The sequence below is a fragment of the Solanum dulcamara genome, chromosome 6, assembly GCF_947179165.1.
Source record: "Solanum dulcamara chromosome 6, daSolDulc1.2, whole genome shotgun sequence".
Taxonomy (NCBI): domain Eukaryota; kingdom Viridiplantae; phylum Streptophyta; class Magnoliopsida; order Solanales; family Solanaceae; genus Solanum; species Solanum dulcamara.
Window position 1 is genome coordinate 45944002 of NC_077242.1, and position 21194 is coordinate 45965195.

The 21194-nt window shown below is 38.7% G+C and overlaps 1 pseudogene; it reads left to right on the forward strand.

Annotated features, from left to right (window-relative positions):
• The first annotated feature begins 5721 nt into the window (after nucleotides 1-5721).
• Nucleotides 5722-5842, forward strand: LOC129893560 (5S ribosomal RNA; annotated as a pseudogene).
• Nucleotides 5843-21194: the final 15352 nt, after the last annotated feature.

Consider the following 21194-nt stretch of genomic DNA (forward strand, 5'->3'; position numbering starts at 1 on the left):
GATAGAGGAATCTGAACTAGTGACGGAGAAACGATATGAGATTATGTACCCAGAGTATTATAAGATACGTTAAGGAAATTATAACAAGGATTTAAGCAAAACAAGAAGGATTAGCTAATTACTAATTGACAACGCACTCGAATGCCACAGCTCTTCAACATAGAGCTAGTTAATAAGAGGGAAACCGCAGAATGGCTATATGGGCCAGTGGGCGAGGGAATTTCGACACCACTTGGTAGCCAACTCTGAGGGCAAAAAATCAGGACCCAAAAGATCGAATACCAGTTAAAGTTCTGAAAAGAGTCGAGAAGGACTATACGACGCTAATGGTTCCCAAATTATCAACGTCATTATAAACCTATTTTGTACTCTGTAAGAGTAGGGTGCTATATGGGTTATTGTGAGTAGGCTAACGAATCAGCTCATTTGCTTCCAAGCAAGACCACCTATGCCGCTAGAACTAGGTAAAGTTATATGACAAGGAAGTAGTAAGGTTCAGTGAGGTTTCCTCATCTAATATCCCAGATTAAGGGACTTCAATTATAATTAATGCCTTAAGATCAGTCCAAGAAGAGTTCAGGAGCATAGACAGGTCTTAGTACCGCATTTCTCCCTCGAGCTACTAAACAGACTGAGCGCACTATTAGACGCTAGAAGATATATCACAAGCCGGGAGATTAACTTCGAAGGTAGCCAGAATGATTATCCATCACTTATCAAGTTGCCTACAATAATAATTACTACTCCAGTATTCCAATGGCCCTGACATGATTAAGCAAGCTATTTACTAAAAGCCAGAGTCGGCAGAAATGATATACAGATAATCGACATCGACAAACAGAGTTCAAGTTGATGATTGGATGTTCATCATAGGGTCACCTAGAAAAGGAACTTGACCCAGAATATGTTAGACGGTATCAAGTTACTCATAAGGTGGGCAATGTGGCTGGTAAGTTAAGCTTACCACCTCATTTGGAAACTATAAGCCCAGTCCATCAGATACTGACGAGTCACCCAGGGTATATTCCATAAATGAGGTTCAGTAGATGAAATCCTATGAGGAAAATCCTACCACCATCCTAGATCGGCAAACTGGAAGATTGTAGACTAAAGACGTACCTTCCGTCAAGTTACGGTGGAAAAACCAAAACCAGAAAAAGGATGATCGGGGAACTGAAGAGAACATGAAATACAAGTATTCGCACTTGTAACTGATGTCTACAGGTAACTCCAACTCTTGAGCACTCGTATGCTAATAATATAGATGGGAGGGAATGTATGTGATAGCATAAAGGAAAGGAACCCCTCTATAATTTATATAAAGTCTTAAAGAAAGTTGCATTTAATATTCGGGGACGAATGTTCTAAAGGGGGGAAGGATGTTACACCCCACATCTTTGAACTCGGAAGGTCCCTTAAGTTACTTAGAAGCTAGTATGTGAGCCACTTAAGTTACGCCCCTATTAAATAACTCTAAGGAAAGAGGATTGTTATACCTCATGAGAAGGAAGGTTGGAAATAGAGTTATACGAATTCGGAAAGAGTTGGAGGTTAAGAAATGAGTCGTAGGACTCGAGTTACCTACATAAGCTACTAACTTGGAAGTATTACATACTTAAGCTATTGGAGTACGTATAAGTCTTGCGAAGCATGGATTACATAGGCTCTTAAAATGAGACAAGATTACGAACTCACGAGGAAGAGGAGAAGATGACATGTGACAGCCAATAAGGAGGTGACACGTGGCAGCACCTCAAGCAAGTAGGTGACCCACTTGCTTGGGGGTCAAGTAGGTGACCCACCTACTTGAGGGTGGGCCCCACAAAGACATGTGGCAGCCTAGAAGATAAGGCAAGGATCCGTGGCCCAATAGGAGATGGACACTTATCACCCTTAGGGGCTGACACGTGTCACTTCTTAAGGAAATATATATATGTGGGTTGATGACTATCAAGTCATTTTTTAGCCCAAACAAGTTCAAAAAAAAGGAGAAAAAACGTGAGAGAGGGAGAACACCTATGGCAGCCATGGTTCAAGAAGAACTGAGGTACGTTCTTTACTTTTCTTTCGTGAATTAATTATCTACGGTGTTCCTCAATTACGTGGAGGTGTATATATGTATATTACAATGCCTATGGAACTATATTTTCAGGGCATAGACCCGGTTTTAGAGGGGACAGTTGTTAGTAATATTGGTATAACTTCTTGTGTATAGCTTAGTTTCAGGTGATTCAATATGTTTTGGAAAGGTATTTCATAGGTATATAACGTTTATTTAGACTTTCAAATCCATTTTTGCTTTTAGCTTCGTGAAAAAGGGTGATGAAGTGTAGAGGAGGTACTGCCCAGATTTAGTTTTGGAAATCCTACACGGACAACTGTGAGTATTTTGGTCATATATTTTCATACAAAATTTCTATAGGGGTAATTCAAAATTGTTTGCGACCTTGATACACATTTCTATAACTTTAATTGAGGCCACAAATCTTGTTTCCTTCAATTACCCCTTCAAAACTAAGTGACAATACAAGACAGTAGAATGTCCAAAATTCACATTTTGATAGGTTTGGCGAGTTTTGGCCAATTTTGGGAAAGGTAAGGTTTTTCCTTTCAATTTAAAGTTTATGGTGTTTTTATATGGTGTATTACACCCCTTGTATGCTGCTGAAAGTTTAAAAATGTCATAGAAATGCTCGACGTTTGAAATAAACTAAATTGGAATTGTTGTAGTTAAATTGTCGTCGAAGGATAGTGTTGTGCAGGGCCTAAATATGTTCTAATGTGGGTTAGGGTGCTGCTGGTTGAATTCACATGACCCCTCGTTGCGTATAATGAAAGGCGTTACAAAATAAAGGCTAGACGCCCTATTGTGCTACTGTATTTTTGAATAAGTCGTTTGGAGTTTATGTTGTATATTGTTGGTGTGAATTGCTGCAGGTTGTTGTTGTTGGTTGGCTGTAGGTCTTAGGGACCTAATTGGAAATTTGTATAGGGCACATTATAGGGGAGGTGCTGCCCAATTTTCATCGATGCCTTAGCGAATAACAAAACTAGTCGGGGAAACGACTAAGGAAATAGATTCCATTAATACTAAGATGTAACCTAGGCTGCTGGAAAGTAAAAGGGGTTGATATTCATACTACTTTCATGTTGAATAGGTTCAAAGGACGGCGAGACAAGCAAGATAAGGAATAATTCAGACAAGGTATGTAAAGCTTTCTCGTGGCATATTTTGGTATAAGCACGTACAGTTATCTTTCTTTCCTTTTGGCAAGTCTTAGCCTTAAGTGAATTGTACGTGGAATGTGGGAATAATTTCATTCCCAGAACTCCAGGTACGCCCCATAATACCTAACTACAGTTAAGTGTTGACACCCCTACAAGGATTGAGTATTGCTTGTTAAGGCTTCTACGTGCTAAAAAGTAGTGTATGGGAAACTATCTTTCCCTTCTCTTGATATGTATTTGGTATGAAAGTGAAATTTGAATGCCATAATGGCTCACTGAGCCCCACAATGGGACGGATATGAAATATGTGTGTGAAGGTCATCTGAAAGAAAGTACAGACTACATAGAGCTTATTCTCTTTCTTCTCTTGGGCATGTCTCTGTTTAGCTGTAAGTTAAATGTAATCTAAACTCCGGGGTAACTCCATTCTTAAATATTTCTTATTTACTTTTGAACATCGAACTTTGATAGTGGTTGAACTGTTTCCCTGAAAACTTGTATATATTAAAGAGGGACCAAATGTACAGGATCCAAGTCTTAAAGACTATACGAGATTAAGTGTTTTTGATTCCATAAATGATTTGGCCCTGCGTTAATACATGTCTAGGGTCCCCGATATTACTTTTCAGACAACCCATAATGGTATTTAGAGGACACTCGAGATGACTACACCATTACTCAGGTCCTCAAACAAAAGCTTAACTTTCTTATTTGGTCGAGTCTCTGATAATGATTTAAATTGCATATAGTTACTCACGACTCTGTTTGTGTATACTGTAACATTTCTTTCACCGAGTCCTGGGCTGGGTACATTGTCGTGCACAATTCACTGCATTGTTCATCGAGCCCCTCACTAGAGGGCCGTGTACGTATGTATATATATGATAATGTGTTGTAATAAGGTGGTGATGGCGTCGGGCCTATGATGGTCCTATAAATGTGATTCTCCGGACCCTTGAAAGGGCCGACTATATTGTATAAATTGAGCATGCATGCTTTTGTGATTCACAGAGTACAGGTACATGACTTCGATTTAATAATTTGTTCCCCTGCTTCTCTATTTCGAATATACCTCTAGTGTATTATGTTATATTTTACATACTTAGTATATATGTCGTACTGACTCCCTTTCTCGGGGGGCTGCGTTCATGTCCACAGGTACAGATACAGATTTTTGGAGTCTGTCAATTTAGGATTCTATACAGCTCAGCTGGAAGAGGCTCCATTGTATCAGGGCCTAGTTTTTGATACTGTCTACGAATGTATAAAAATTGTTTTATCCATTCAGGGGTACGGCGGGGGCCCTGTCCCACCATATGTTGTCATTTATATGTTTAGAGGTATGCAGATGTGTATATGTGGGTTGTGTATGCCAGTTTGATTCAGCTGGGTCTAAATGATATATGTTATATGTTATTATGTTATGGCAGCCTTGTCGGCTTGCGTGTCCTATCATGTTGTGATACAAATGAAAAGGGCTACAGGTTTATGAAAATGTTATCGCCCAGTGGAGCTCTGTTACATGATATTATCTTATTTATGATTCAATATGACCGCAGCTAATAGATATGTGTACGAGGGGTCAAGGTCGAACCCCAGTCGCGGCCTATGGGGTTGGGTCATGACAGCACACAGGTAAGCAAAGGCACGAAAGATATATGTCAGGTGAGGTATTGAAGTATGACTGACATGTAAATTTAAAAATGTAAAGGAAAAGTAGACAGGGCAGGTTAACATGTGCAGTTTGAGTTGGGCAGATGAGGTAAGCCCATCATTTTTTTACTGTTGTTGATATTGGGTGCCCTATGTGGCTGCGATATAATATGATATGAATATATATGTTGGCCCTGTGAGGTATTGTTGGCATTTTCTGCATGCAGGTATTGAGATGGTAAGAAATATAGAGGAAACTCTACCCAAATTTGCCTAGAAATAAAAGGAGAATGAGATATAGGATTGTAATATATCTTGAAAGATCAATACTGGTATAGTAAAATGAAGTTGGAAAAGACTTGTGATCCTGAGAAGATGATTTAGAGATGACACCTAGATTTGGATAGAATGAAATATTAAGGCACCGACTAAGTTGATACACCGGGATAAACGGTGATGAGCTAATTACTGATTGGAATGAATGGAATGTGGCTTTAAATGCACTGCTACATTAAGGATACTACTCGAGTACCGGTGTTCAAGACTGGAGTTGGTACTATATATTGAGGATTCTAAGCACCTCATGATTGTATTAAGGTTTCGTACATGGATAACCCAAAGTATAGGTGATGTAAAGAAAGATATGGAATAGCGCAGTATACTAAATAGATTAGAAAGGACTCATATGCTTTTCAAAAGTTAGAAATAAACAGACAATGACATGGATACATCCTAAAGGGGGGAAGTGGACAAGAGAAGTACAAGCATAAGAGAAAATCAACTGACGCTATCATATGTAAATAGGAACGCTTAAACTTCAAACGAGATCCCATAAGGGATGTATGCGATCATACCAGCAATAACACATCGGATCCCATCAGAACTCCAAAGTTAAGCGTGCTTGGGCGAGAGTAGTACTAGGATGGATGACCCCCTGGGAAGTGAAAGAGGAAATGAAACACAAGTATCCGTACCTATTTTATACGTCTACAAGTAATCCTAACCTTTGGAACTCTGATATTGATTGCTCGATGAAACTATATGTTATGGCAATGGGACAGAGGAACTCTGCATATAGTCGGTATAAGATCCGGAGGAAGGTTTTGGTTCACATTCGAGGACGAATGTTCTAAAGGTAGGAAGGATGTTACACCCCGTACTTTGGTACCTTGGAATGCTTCTTAAGCTTCTTAAGTTTCTAGGAAGGCTCTTAAGTTTCTTAGAAGTCGTCATGTGAGTTGGATAATCTATAACGCCATCAAATAACTCTAAGAAGGGGATAATGAGATACCCCAATAATAGGGAAGATTGGAAATAGGGTTATAAGAATTTGGAAGGAGTTGGAGACCAAGTAATGGTTCATAGGAATCGACTTACTCACGTACTCCATCGACTTGGATTTCTTACATAACTAAGTTAATTGAGAGTACATCGAGCTTAAGTGGCAAGGGATACATAGGCTCTTAAAGTGAGACGAGATTATGAACCCACGGAAGAGAAATAAGGAGACATAGCACCTACTTGGACTAAGTAGGTGATGCACCTACTTGGACCAAGTAGGTGATGCACCTACTTAGACCAAGTAGGTGATGCACCTACTTGGACCAAGTAGGTGATGCACCTACTTGGACCAAGTAGGTGATGCACCTACTTGGACCAAGTAGGTGATACACCTACTTGAGGCGGGTCCCACGCTGCCACATGGCAATTTTGGGTTGGATGCATGGATGAGGTGGCGCCCTAAGGGGCTACCAAGTGTCTCCCTCTAAGGAAGGTTATGTATTAGTCATCTTATGACTAAACCTTCATTTTCAGCATTCTAAACCTAGAAAAAAAAGAGAGAAAAATGTGAGGAACAAGAGAAAGAGAGCTATGGTTTTGGCTTAACTTGAGGTAAGGCTCTGATTCTGTTCTGTGAATTATTTATTTAAGTTATACTACGGTGATATAGTAGTGTTTAATAACGTTTCATTTTGGGGAAGCAAGGAAGAGATATAAACAGTCCGCTAATTTTCAGCATGTTAAGAGAACTTCCGAGATAAGTTTTAGCAAGGTATGGCTTGGTTCTCTTCTCCCATGTTTTGGTAAAGGTTTGGACATGTTATGAGGGTTTTAATAATGTAAGGTTAAGGTTTGTAGCAGCACCAAGAGGACAACAAACAACCACGACATTACAGCAACGCTAGAAGAACTTCCAAGGCAAGTTTTGGCAAGCTTTTGCCAAATTCGGGTAAGGTAAGGGTTTTCCTTTCAATTTGGAGTTTATGGTGTGGTTATGGAGTGTATTAAACGTCTTATATGTGGATAGATATATAAAAATTGCACAAGGATGCTTGATGTTAGAAACAAACTAAACTAAGGTCCTGTAGATACTGCTGGTTGCATCCACACGACCCTCCATTTTGTAGGGTTAATGGTTTTACGAAATAGAGATTAAACACCCTATTTTGATATTGTAGTTTTGAACGAGTTGTTTGGAGATTGTATCTTATAATGTTGAAGTGAATTACTTGTATGTGTGTTGTAGGTTGTCATTGTTGGTTGGCTGTGGTAATTAGGGATTTAATTGGAAGTTCGGATAGGGCATGTTATAGGAGAGGTGCTTCCCAATTTCCATTAACTCCTTAACTAACTAAGGAACTAGTAATGAACTAGTCTAAGGATATGGATAAGGGATTGGTTCCTATAGGTAAGTGGTGGTAGAATTACAATATGGGAAGTCAAAGGTCACTAACCTTAGAATTACTTTCATGTTAAATAGGTTCAAGAGACGACGAGGTGAACGTGTTAAGAGTAATCCGTAAGAGGTATGTAAAGCTAACGTTTCCTTCTTTTGGCATGTTTTTGGCATAAGTATGTAAAGCTTGTTCTTTCTCTTGGCATGATTTGGCATAAGTATGTAAAGCTAATCTTTCTTTTGGCATGTTATTTATGACACAAATATATGAATTTTATATGGTTCAAAGGAAGTTCCTATTCCTAGAGCCACTAGGATGGCCAATTTCTTAATTTCCCAAAAGACATTTTATTATGCTTTGATATTAGTATATAATTCCAGAAGTTCTATTTTAATGTAATCCATAGTGAATTTCAAAAGGTACTTGATATGACTCTTATCTTGATTTTTAACGATAGCTCATTTTAATTATTTCATTTGACTTATGTTAAGTAGAATTCAAAGGAAACTTTTTGCTACGCTTCCAAATATTAAACGACTGTTATTTTAATTATTCCACTGAGCCCGATAATATATTTTGAGATATGGAAACAATTTCAGAAAGACTATTTTGACAGTGTCATGACCCAACCCTATAGGCCGCGACTGGGGTCCGACCTGGACCTCCTATATACATATCTATCAGTTGTGGTCACGTCGAATTATAAACATGCAATGCATATAAATCAAGTATAGTCAAACCGAACTACAAACAACACAACGCCATGTATCAGATCCTTATTGGGCAATAACATTTTCGTATATCTGTAGCCTCTTTCATTTGCATCATAGCATGAAAGGGCTCGCAAGCCGATAAGGCCGCCATAACATAATAGCATATATTATACATTACGTAGACCTAGTTGAACTAAATTGACACATACAACTCACATATATATGTCTACATACCTCTAACAATATTAATGACAATATATGGCAGGACAGGCCCCCGTTGTACCCTTGAATAACAAACCAATACTATACATCAATAGCCAGTGCAAAAAACTAGGCTCTAATACAATGGAGCCTCTTCCAGCTGAGCTAAGCGGAATCCTAAGATGACGGACTCCTAAAACCTGTACCTGTACCTGCGGGCATAAAATACAGCCCTCCGAGAAAAGGGGGTCAGTACGACATATGTACTGAGTATATAAAACATAACACAATACGATTGGAGGCATATCTAAAATAGAGAAGCAGAGGATAAAATGTCATATAAGGAATTTGTACCTGTACTCTGTGATTTATAAAAACATGCATGCTCAAATTTTCAAAATACCCGACCCCATCAGAGATTCGGTGAATCATATCTATAAAACCATCACATCCTTAATGCAACAAATCATCACATCATCACATATATATATGTACCCGGCCCTCTAGTGAGAGCACGATGGACAATGCAGTGGAATGGTGCACGAATCTGATAACCGGCTCGAGACTCGGAGAAGAAGTGTTACAATATACACGAGTTGAGTAGTGAAAAACAAAACACAGTTTAAATCATTATCTGAGACTCAATGAAGTCCTCAAGCGAACCATCACTTGGAGATCAGGGTAGGAAGTATCTGATGTATACCCTCTAACTGTCACTAAGGACTAAGTAAAAAGGAGTTTTGGAAATCTTAGACACATACCAGTGTGAAATATCTTATAGAAGTCTGAGCATTAATTATCTCAAAGTCTTTAGGAAAAAGAAGGGCTTTGTCTAATCAACTATACAGTCATAGAGAAGACTCGAGAAATAGGGGCTTAACTATTTTAAGAGTCTTAACATTCAGAAGTGAATACGAATTATGAATCACGAATCATGTTCAGAGCTCATGAATAGAGTTACCCCAAGCTTCATACACATATCATTGGTCACTTAAATCTAAGACATGCCCAAAAGAAAGGAAGGATAGGCTTTACATACTTATGTCAAAAACATGCCAAGAGAAAGCTTCACATACCTGTTTCAGGTTACTTCTTATCCCATTCGTCGCGTCATTCTTGAACCTAAGTAACAGAAAAGCAACATGAGTATTAACGACCCTTGGATTTCCATCACCTTAGGCTACACATGAGTATTCATAGAACTCAACCCCTCATTCGCCTTCTCGATTAGTTCTTTAATTAGCTAAGGCGTTAATGAAAATCGGGCAGCACCTTCCCAATAATGTGCCCTATCTGAATTCCCAATTTCACTCCTAATACCTACATCCAACCAACAACAACAACCTGCAGCATATGTTTAAGCAATTAATATCAACAATATAAAACATAAACTCCAAACGACTCGCTCGAAACTACGATACCAAAATAAGGTTTCTAGTTTCTGTTTTGTAAAACCTTTAATCGTACGAAGTGGGGGGTCATGTGCCTGAAAACAGCAGCTCCCCCACCTCCTTTAGAACACTTTTAGTACCTGCAACAAACCACCACATGACCAGCAGCATCCCCCACACGCACACCACCTCATTTCGACTATAATTTAACTATAACAATTCCAATTTAGTTTATTTTGAACGTTGAGCATTTCCAAGACTTTCTTACACTTCCAGCAATATAAAAGGTGTATAATACACTTCATAACGACCCCATAAAGTCCAAATTTAAAGGAGAAGCCTTACCTTACCCGAAATTGGCCAAAATTGTGCCTCGAAAACCTTTTTAACATGCTGAAAGTAGCGGACTGTTTGTAGCTCATCCTTGATGCCCCAAAATGGATTTTTACATTTTCAAACATCACTACATCATTGTAGTATACCCTAAATAATTAATTCACAAAACGAAATCGGGATTTACCTATTTTTTTTCTCCAAGCCGTCACTAGTTTATCTCTAGACTTAGGGTTTGTTTTGTTTGTTTTGCTGCAGATTTAAGTGTAGTAACTGAAGTATATGTTAAATATACATACATATATGTGGTCCCAAGAGGTGAAACGTGTTAGCCCCTAAGGGGGACACACGTCCAGCCCTTATTGGGCCATCGTGTCCATGTAAGCAAGGTGGGGCTTCCACGTGGCAGTGGGGCCTACCTCCCCCAAGAAGGTGGGTCACCTACTTGACCCCAAGAAGGTGGGTCACCTGCTTGCTTGAGGTGCTGCCATGTGTCATGCCTTCATTGGCTGCGACGTGTCATCTTCTCCTCCTTGTGGGTTCATAATCTCGTCTTATTTTAAGAACCTATGTAATCCATGCAACGTAAGCTTGGTACATACTCGAGTAGATTTGGTATGTAGGACTTCCAAGCTAGTAGATTACGTGGGTAAATTGAGTCCTACGACTCATCACCTGGCTTCCAATTCCTTTCGGATTCTTATGACTCTATTTCCAATCTTCTCTACTATGGGGTATCACATTCTCCCCTCCTTAGAGACGTTTGATAGTATCATAGCATATTCGGCTCACATGATAATATCTAAGGAATTTAAGAGACATTCCGAGTTTAAAAGTGTGGGGTGTAACACATAGACCATCATGACATCTGAAACATAGACACTATGATTATCGCTCAATTTCTCTTATATGACTTATCATCGGAGTTATGCTCTCGAGTCTCTAGAAATGTTTTGTATTTTATATTGCATTTAGTTTTTCACTACTCCACTCGTGGATGCTCAATGATTCTTTCACTGAGCCCAGACCAGGATTTGTTATCATGCGTACTTTTTTGCTGTTACACCCCACACTTTTAAACTTGGAATATCTCTTAAGTTCCTTAGACATTATCATGAGAGTTGGATAATCTACGACACTATCAAACGACTTTAAGGAAGGGAGAATGTGATACCCCATAGTAGAGAAGGTTGGAAATAGAGTCATAAGGATCGGTAAGGAATTGGAGGCCAAGTAATGAGTCGTAGGACTCGATTTACCTACATAAGCTACTAACTTAAAAGTCTTGCATACCTAAGCTATTTAAGTATATACCAAGCTTGCGTAGCACGGATTATATAGGCTCTTAAAATAAGATGAGATTACGAACCCTCGAGGAAGAGACAAAAAAGATATGTGGCAGCCAATGAGGGAGTGACACATGGAAGCACCTCAAGCAAGCAGGTGACCCACCTGCTTGGGGTCAAGTAGGTGACCCACCTGCTTGAGGGAGGTGGCCCCACTGCCATGTGGCAGCCCCTCCTTCAATACATGGATACGGTGGCCCAATAGGGGATGGACACGTGTCACACCCTAAGACCACCTATATATGTATATTATCCATTAAACTTCGGCAAAAAAAGTCAAGAACAAACCCTAAACTTGGAGAGAAAAGTGTGGCGGCTAGAAGGAAAAAAATAGGTAACTCCCGATTTCATTCCGTAAATTAATTATCCAACATATACCAAAATGATAAAGGGGTATTAGAAGTACAAAATCATGTCTTGTTTCAGCCAAAACGGACAGCAAACAGTCCACGCAGTTTCAGCGCAACTAAAGAAGTTCCGAGGCGCAATTTTGGCTAGCTTTGACCAATTTCGGGTAAGGTAAGGCTTCTCCTTTAAATTTGGACTTTATGGGGTTGTTATGTAGTGTATTATATACCTTATATATTGCTGTAAGTATAAAAAAGGTCATGAAAATGCTCAACGATAGAAATGATCGAAATTAAAGTCATCGTAGTTAAATTGTAGTCAAAATGAGGCGTTGTGTGTGTGGAGGCTGCTGCTGATTGTTTGGTATGTGTTGCAGGGCCTAAATGTGTCCTAAAATAGTTGGGGGAGCTTCTAGTTGCATCCACACGACCTCCCCCCCCCCCTGTTTCATACGGTTAAAGGTTTTGCAAAACGGAAACTAGAAACCTTATTTTGGTATCGTAGTTTTGAGCGAGTCATTTGGAGTTTATGTGGTATAAGATTGATGTGAATTATATATATATATATGATGTAGGTTATTTTTGTTGGTTGTCTATAGCTATTAGGAGTATAATTGGAAATTCGGATAGGGCACATTATAGGGTAGATGCTACCCGATTTTCGCTCTCTTTAACTAGTTAAGGAACTAGTCGAGAAGGCAAGCGAGGAAACGAGTTCTATGAATACTCGTAGGTAATCTAAGGTGCTGAAAAGTCTAAGGTTGTTGATACTTGCATTGCTTCCATGTTAAATAGGTTTGGAGGACGATGATGTGGATGTGATTAAGGGAAGTCCGTAAGAGGTATGTAAAGCTTGTCTCTCTTTTCTTTTGGGCATGTCTTAGATTTAAGTGGAAAATGATATGTGTATGAAGCCTGGGGTAATTCTATTCATGAGCTCTGAACATGATTCATGATTCATAATTCGTGTTCATTATTGAATGTTAAGACTCTTAAAGTAGTTAAGCTTCCATTCCTCAAGTCCTCTATATGCTGAAAAGTAGTGTATGTAAGGCTATTCTTCTTTCTTTTGGCATGTCTAAGATATATGTCATAAATGGTTTATATATGAAACATGGGGATATTTCCATTCGTAAAGATCTGAGTATAGTTCGTAGTTCTCATCCACTTTGTGATGGTAGAACTCCTGAAATAGTTGAGTTATTGCCCTTTTAGGCTTCTATATGATAAAAGGTAATATATGTAGAGTCTATTGCTTTTTTTCTTTTGGGATATCCTAACTGTAAATGAAATGAGATATGATATAAGTGTGGAGGTAGTTCCAGTTGTAAGTTCCGAGTATAACTCATGACTCGAGTTCACTCCTAAATGCTAAGGCTCTTAAGGTAGCTGAGCTATCACCCTCGAACCTGCTATACGTGAGATAGTAATTGGACACACAGGAAATATAAACTATAACTCTTATTCACTTTTTGATACTGAAGCTCCTATTACCAAGTTCTGAATACGCTATATGTCTCCTATTCACTTATTGGCGAGAAAACTCTCGTCGTAGTTGAGCTACCTTCTCTGAACCGTCTATATGTTGATTAGTAGTGGGGATATAAGTTCCCATTCCTAGGGACTCTGTGATGAAATATTTCTCTGATTTTCTTAAGCCAATTGACATTACCCTAAAATGTGTCTAGAACTCCTAAGACTTCACTTAATGTAGCCTTAGGGGCACTCAAAGAGCACCTGAGATGATTATTATCCTAATCCATGAATAATAGTCTGTATGACTACCTTATTAAGTTTTAGATAATTATCCACCTATGCGTGGTTGATAATCACACCGAGTCCCATAAAGGGCTGGGTATGGTATATGATGATTATGACACCGAATCCCCTAGTGGGCTAGATACGGTATATGATGATATGATTATAACACCGAGACCCATAATGGGTCGGGTACGGTATGATAATATATGACGGTATGAGAGGGTAACAGTATGATATGGATGTGCACTACTCCCTTTACCGAGTCCCTCACTAGAGGGTCGAAAATAATAGACAAGCATAAACATAAAAACATAGTAATGTACTGGTAAGGTATGAAATGATGTCGTATATGATGGTATGATGCCGTATACGTTGGTCTGGCAACACTGAGTCCCACGGCAGGCCGAGAGTGATATGTGAGGATGATATACATGCCTTTTTTTCATAGGATGCAGGTATAGTGAACTCTTAACTGTCATACTTGTTTCCTACATCCCTATTTCATTTGTTATCTTAGTTATGTGTTGTTATGCTTTATATACTCAGTACATATATCGTATTGACTCCCCTTTCTTCGAGGGGCTGCATTTTATGCCCGCAGGTGCAGACGCACTCTTTGGGGATCCGCCAGCTTAGGGTTCCACCCAGCAAATTTGGGAGAAACTCCATTGAATTAGAGCCAAGCCTTTGGGTATTAGACCTTTTTATGTATATATTTGTATATTCAGGGATACGGCAGGGGCCCTATCCTACCATATGTTGATGTTACTATTCTTAGAGGTCTATAGACATATGTATGTGGGTTGTTTGTGAGTTAATTTCGATTGTGCCTATACGACATATTATAAATGTGTTTATGTTACAACAGCCTTGTCGGCTTACATGCCCTTTCTTGACATAGTTCATATGGAAGGGGTCACACGTACACAAAAAAAGTTTTAACTCATTGGGATTTTGTAAGTAGTATCACTTTATGCATAGCTCGATTTGACTACAGCAGATAGGTATATATACGGGAGTCCAGGTGGGACCCCAGTCACGGCCTATGGGGTTAGGTCATGACATCTGCATTATTCATCGTGTTGCGACGTGAGGGGGCAGGTACGACCTGTACATGGGATTTATAGAGTTATGATGTGCCATGTACACATATGATATGATATGATCTGATATGATCATCTGATATGATATGATATGTTATGGAGATATTTCCTACTCTGGAGTTATGATGTGCTATGGTGCCAATGACGGGGCGGCGACTATGATTTGTTTAAAGAGTCCTATAATGGGGCCGTATATGGCATATATTTTTCTGCATACATTATCTGTGGTTATGATAAGTATTTTGGTATTTTTAGTTACTTTGCTCATTTTTGCACATTTTGCTCTAGTAATGACTTTACTTATTATAGTTCATGCTTTACATACTCGGTATATTTTCCATACTGACTCCCTTTCTTCGGGGAGATGCGTTACATGCCCGTAGGTACAGATGCTCGGTTTGCTAATCCGCTCACCTAGGACATCCACCCTGTTGGTTGGCAATGCTCCTTTGTTCGGAGCCCTATTTTGGCACTAACTTTTCTGTTGTATATTTATCCGTAATGGTTAAGGGTACGATGGGGCCCTGTCCTGTCATATGATTATGCTATTATTTTGTAGAGGTCTGTAGACTTATATGGTGGGTTCTGTATATGTGTTTTGGGCTTGTGTTCAGCGATGGCCTTAACGACCTCCGTGTGCTACATCTATTTTCGTACACCCTTTTCGATTTCTACTTTTATTTATTCTGCTAACACGCTAAGTGGGGCTAAGGGTATGTATGGGTGCCCAACTTGGGCACCAATCATGATCTAAGGAGTTAGGTCGTGACAGATGCATCACAATACACCATCAAGCCTTCGCCCTCAATTAGAAGAGTCAAAATAGGAGAAGTAGTAAGAAACTCATTGAGCTTCATAAAGCTCATCTCACACTTCAACCACTCAAAAGGAACATCCTAGCGAGTAAACTGAGTCAAAGGTGTTGCTATAATGGAGAATCCCTCTATGAACCGTCTGTAGTAACCCGCTAATCCAATAAAGTGACAAATCTCAATCATTCAGGTGGGCCTGGACCAATCAAGAATAAACTCAATCTTCACCTGATCCACCATGATGCCATCCTTGGACACCATATACCCCAAGAATGCTACAGATTCAAGACGAAACTCGCACTTTGATAACTTGGCATAAAGATGCTGATTTCTCAAAGTTTGGAGCATAGTCCTCAAATGTTGCTTGTGCTCCTTTCTACTCCATAAGTACACCAATATGACACCGAAAAACATAGTGACAAAAGAGTCAAGATAAAGCTTGAATACACTAATCATCAAGTCCATGAATGTAGCAAGGATAAACCTAAAAGGCATCACAAGGATGTCTACAAATCTAATCCACAGGTGATGATAACTGAATCTCAAATCAATCTTAGAAAACACCACAACAGCCTAAAGTTTTTCAAATAGGTCATCAATGTGAGGCATAATTTCATGCCCTGGGCTTACACCTTATACGTGGTCGACACCCGGAAACCATTACTGGTCCCTAGCGAACCTTGACACTGCTTACTACTAAATTAAAGACTCAATATACATGCATAAACTTTAATAAGTTAACTTTTAAAATATTTATGCACAAACCGAAAGATCTCAATTATACTTTACTCAAAAACTAGAAAATAACTATTAATATAAATAACAAATAGTGTTTTAAAACATCTGAATGAATATACTAAACTGACTCACTAACTCTGTCCACGAAGCCTCTACTAAACTTTGATAGGTGCTGAGACAAAACCCACAGCTACCTGACTACTCAACTAAACATAACTCAAAAGTAGATATGCTGATCTAACTAAAATGGAGCCCTCCCAAAGTGAGGAGATCTCACTAACTGTTGATCGATGGAAGTCTGTTACACCCCGTACTTGTAAACCTTGAAACGTGTTTTTAATCTTTTTAAAGATAGCTAGGATACCCCTACTATCCACACACATCAACCAACTCTAAAGAAAGAAGAATGTGATACTCCATAGTAGAGAAGGTTGGAAATAGAGCCATAAGAATCCGGAAGGAATTGGAGCCAAGTGATGAGTCGTAGGACTCGATTTACCCACGTAAGCTACTAACTTGGAAGTCTTACATACTTAAGTTATTGGAGTACGTATCAAGCTTGCGTAGATGGATTATATAGGCTCTTAAAATAAGATAAGATTACAAATGCACGAGGAAGAGGATAAAATGACATGTGGCAGCCTAGGAAGGAGGCATGTGGAAGCACCTCAAGCAAGCAGGTGCGGAGAAGTAACACGAACAGCCCACTCAATTTCAGCGCATTTGAAGAAGTTCTGAGCTGTGATTTGACCACAGTTGATAGCTAAGTATACGAGGGGTCCAGGTCGGACCCCAATCACGGTCTATGGGTTTGAGTCATGACAAAGTCTTAGTGAAGTGTCTGCAATCGGGAGTACCTAAATCTGTATCATAAAATAATGCAGTGCCAAATGACGTTAGTACATGAAATGTACGGTATGTGAAATAGTCTAAAGGAGACTTATTCAACTCACCTCAAAGGACTCAACTCTGAAATTAGCTCAACTCAATAAAGCATGCAATCTATGTAAGAGAATTCTCTAAAATATATGAATAAGTAAATGCAACTCGGTATATAAAAATATAATACTTTTCTTTTGAAGAGTTTCTCTAACCAAAAACCGTCACTTATGACCTATAATATGATACAATGAACTGCTATTATTTCCACAACCATCCAATACCTTGGTAGGATAAGGGACACAAACTCATATCTGGATTAAATAAAAGTCCTCTTTTGGGACTATGATGAGTCGCTCGAATGAATGGTATGATCCTATCCTACGTTGGCTACATAGTTTATGGGATTCGAGTTGTTTTATAGTCTTACCCAATTCGATGTTCAATACTAATACCAAATTTATTTTATTATGCTCATAACTCAACTGATTGTATTTACTCAATTAACCTATTTAGTCTCTTTTGGACTTATCTCAAAACTCAACTTTTATCAACTCATGTCTTTTCTTAAAGTTATATAAAATCTCAACTCAATAATGCATTTAAAAGCATGTTTTAGCTTCAAAACTCAATCTCAAAAATAAATGTTTAAGTGAATTAAACTTAATACATTTATACTCAAAATACTCATGCTCAAAATAATAATTAAGAGACTTGTCAAACTTAACTTAATTTGTTCTCAAACTCTATCTCAATTATATGATGAAAATAATAATTCTTTAACTCAAAACAGTGCATATAATATTTAATACAAAACTCAATTAGTGTCCATGTGAATGCAAACATAAATCAACAATCTCAAAATTCAACTCATGAAAATCATTAAAGTATAGTTAAATATATATAATAAATAAATAGAATTTATATAGATGACTTAAGAATTTACTTTATTGGAATTAGAAACTTGAACTCAAAACTCAACTTGACTTTATGAACATGTAGGGCATGAGGTCGAATTTAGTCCAATGTTATGATAGCTTACATACCTACAAGAACTAGAGTTTTGAAGAACTTTGAAGAAGATGCATGAAAACTCTAGCTTTTCTCCTCTTGAATCTTGTTCTAAGGCTTGGGAAAGTATATGAGAGTAATGTGGTTGAATAGTAATGTTTAGGACCTTAATTAGGTGTAAAACCATCGGGGTTTAGTCTTTGAAGGGGTGGAATAAGACTAAAATAAACCTTCTTAAAACACTGCCGAAATCATCTCTCCGGGCCATCTACAGTCCGTAGAAGTTTCTACTGGCCGTAGGAGCCAACCGTAGAAACTTGGTGAGATTCGGGGTCGTTGATTTCATCCTGCGGGCTAACCTACAACTTGTAGATCCTTCTATGACCCGTTGTTGGGTCCGTAGGAATTTGGACCAAAACAATGATTCCCTGAACTTTTTGCATGAGTCAATAGGATTGGTTTGTGGACCGTGGACCCATCTACGGACCATAGGTCAGGGTCGTAGGAACTAACCTAGAAAACCTTAGTTCTGGTAGTCTATGGTAAAATAGTCATAACCTTTTACTCCAAACTTCAAATGAGGCAAGCTTCATAGCGTTGGAAAAATGACTCAAAGACCTTTAATTTGATAGGTCACTGCCATCTAATTTTTTATATTCTAGGAGATATTATCGTTTAAAGTTGACTCTTGCATTTTCTTATGCAAAAACTTAATTGGTAGAATATCTTTGAACTCGACTAAGTACTAGAGGTTCCTTATGACTCTAATTCACATAAAATACACTTCAAACACTTATGAATTGATCCTAACAATTGAAATTATCAGGTTTGGGCCTATACGCATATGAAGAATGGTTTGGATCTTAGCTTAGATTTTTTTGGGGTGTTATATATAGGATAATAGTTCTTCACCATTATCTTACCCAGCTTTTTATAGTCATACACATCTGCATAGACCCCGTCTTTCTTCTTTACAAATAAGACTGGGATCCCCATGGTGTCATGCTAGGCCGAATGACTCCCTTTTATCCAAGAGATCCTTAAGCTGAACACTAAGCTCCTTGAGCTCTACAAAGGCCATACTATATGGAAGAATAGAAATTGTATGAGTTCCCGGCTTAAGTTCAATGGCAAATTCAATATCACACTCTAGGGGAAGGCTAGATAGGTTGTTGGGAGTACATCCGCAAACTCTCGCACCACAAAGACTGAGTCAACTGTAGGTCCCTCCTTACTAAAATACCATACATATGCCATGTAGGATAAACTTCCACTAAAAACCAATCTCTTTGCCCGGATATAAGAAATAACCCGAGTTAGTGTGTGGTTTACAGATCCCGCCCACAATCGGAGGCATTCTAGGCATGGCTAAGGCAACAGTCTTTGCATAGCAATCTAATACTACATGGTGAGGGGATAACCAGTCCATGTCCAAAATGATATCAAAGTCTAACATTTCCAACTTAACAAGGTCAACCCAATTTTCATAGCCCTAGATCACCAAGTAGGATCTATACACCCGATCCACTACTAAAGTCTCACCCATAAGAGTCAAAACACACATGGCTGCTGATAAAGGCTCAAAATGCATACTCAATCGGGAAGCATAATATAGAGATACATATGAAAATGTACTAACCCGAATTTTGCTAGATATGGGGAAGGAGTAATCATCCTTCACTAGGGATAGTCTCTGAACCAATGTTCAATCTCGCCATAGTCATATCAACCATGAGAAGAATGACCCATATGATAATGACCATCACACCTTGTAGAACCCAAATTTGAACCTCTTGAACTGTAGCCCATGCTAGGACCACTCTGCCTATACTAATCATCTGCTAAAGCATAATGTGCCGCATGAATATGCCAGCTAGAATAACCTTTCTAAAATTATTGGTGATGCCTACCAGAAGAGTCCCTACTCTTAGATTGGGACTAATGGTAACTACCCAAGTGTTGAGCCCTCTTGTCGTTGCCACCATAGGCCTCACAATAGAGATGCTCTATAGTACAGGCATAATCAACCACCTCCAAAAAAGATCAGCCTGTCTGTCATGAACCAACCCCGTGGGCTGCGAATGGAGTCTGACCTGGACCCCCGTACACATACCTATCAGGTGTAGTCAAATTGAACTATGAACAAGAGATAATACTCACAAAAACCCCACTGAGTTAAAACTTTTTCATTTACATGTAGCCTCTTTCATTCGTATCATACCATAAAAGGCATGCAAGCCGACCAGACTACCATAACGTAAAAACATTTACAACATATTGTATAGGCACAATCGAAATAAACTTATAAACAACCCAACTTACATGTCTACAGACTTTTAAAAATAGTAACGATATCATATGGCGGGACAGGGCCCCCGTCGTACCCCTTAATAAAACAATATGTACTTTAAAAGATCAGCACCAAAAGCTAGGTTCCAAAATAGTGAAGCACTTTCAACATAGCTGAGTGGAAATCCTAAGCTGACAGATCCCCAACACGTATACCTGTACCTGCGGGCATAAAACGCAGCCTCCCGAAAAAAGAGGATCAGTGCAATACTATCACGACCCAAGCCTAGGGCCTAGACATGACATGACGAATGAGGAACCCGAAAGTACCTCAAACAAGCCTCTTAGCATTCTTTTAGCCTTTCATAGGTAATGATGATAAATAAACAAGCGGAAATCATAATAGTAAATCTTCAACTTATATATGTCCAACAATACCTCTAACTATTAGATTTAACGGGGCTAAGACAATTCCTTAGCTCAGCCTCAATCATAATAGAAGAAATGCCATAGTAAAATATCTTAACATATCATAAGCTAGAAACATAAAGGAGTATTATTCCCGGAACATGGGAACTCACCAAAAGTAGTCTTCAACGAAATCTCAACTAGCCATGTGGAGGAGAATGAGGAGGAGCACTAATCCCTACATGGTGATATCATGTAGGCAAAAGAGTATGTGTTAGTACTTTGAATGTACTAAGTATGTAA